The following is an 896-nucleotide window of genomic DNA, read 5'->3' as shown; positions in this document are numbered from 1 at the left end:
CTCAGCGCCCTCAGCGCCCTCAGCGCCGTCCCGCTCGCGGCACCGCCCGAGCACCGGGAGCGGTCTGATGCTTCCGCAGGGCAGGGATACCGGGGATAGTGCGGAGAAATTCCTCCCTGTGAGGACGGTGAGGCCTACTGCCCAGAGAAGCCGTGGCTGCCCCTGGATCCAGCTTGGACAGGGCTTGGAGCAGCCTGGGAGAGTGGAAGGTGTCCCTGCCCAGGGCAGGGGGTGGAACGGGATAAGCTTTAAGGTCCCTCCCACCCCCAACCATGCGGACTCGTTGCCCAGAAACAGCGGATGAAATCCTCGACTCCAGCCAAGCAGGGGAAGGGCCCGTCCCTGCTCTGCCCGGTGCTCCGTGCACAGCCCTGCAGGCACAGCTGCTTCTCACACCCCGCACCTGACACCGCCGAGGCCTGGGCGAGGCAGGACAGCGGAGCCAAGGGCAGCTCCGGGCCCCGTGCCATGGCACTGACAAGATCATGGTTTAAAGAGAAAAAACCAGTAACTGAAAAAAAGCACACCCAAGGCAGGGTTGGGCACTCCCAGTTCCAGGATCTGGGGAATCAAATGGGAAACTTAACAACATTCATTACCTTTTTCCTTCCCAACCTGCCCTTTCCAGAGAAGCAGCCCAGCTTTCCAGCTCTGAAGCACTGAGGCAGGAGCAAGGGAGGACAGAGGCAGCCACAGCTTGGGGACCACCAGCATGTGTGGTCCTGAGCACGTCCCTGAGGGGGCTGTAAAGCAGAATCACAGGGAGGAGTGTCACCCATAGGGGAGAGTTTCCAGAATCACTCAGAAGTAGAAAGGCCCAAATAAACTGACAAGTAAAAAAAATATTTATTTAATGTGAGCTTTTGCACTTGACAAAGACACAAGTCCCAGAAGGT

This window comes from Corvus brachyrhynchos, unplaced genomic scaffold, assembly GCF_000691975.1.
Source record: "Corvus brachyrhynchos isolate BGI_N302 unplaced genomic scaffold, ASM69197v1 scaffold200, whole genome shotgun sequence".
Taxonomy (NCBI): Eukaryota; Metazoa; Chordata; class Aves; order Passeriformes; family Corvidae; genus Corvus; species Corvus brachyrhynchos.
The sequence above is the reverse complement of the archived record's forward strand: the minus strand, read 5'-3'. Positions refer to the sequence as shown.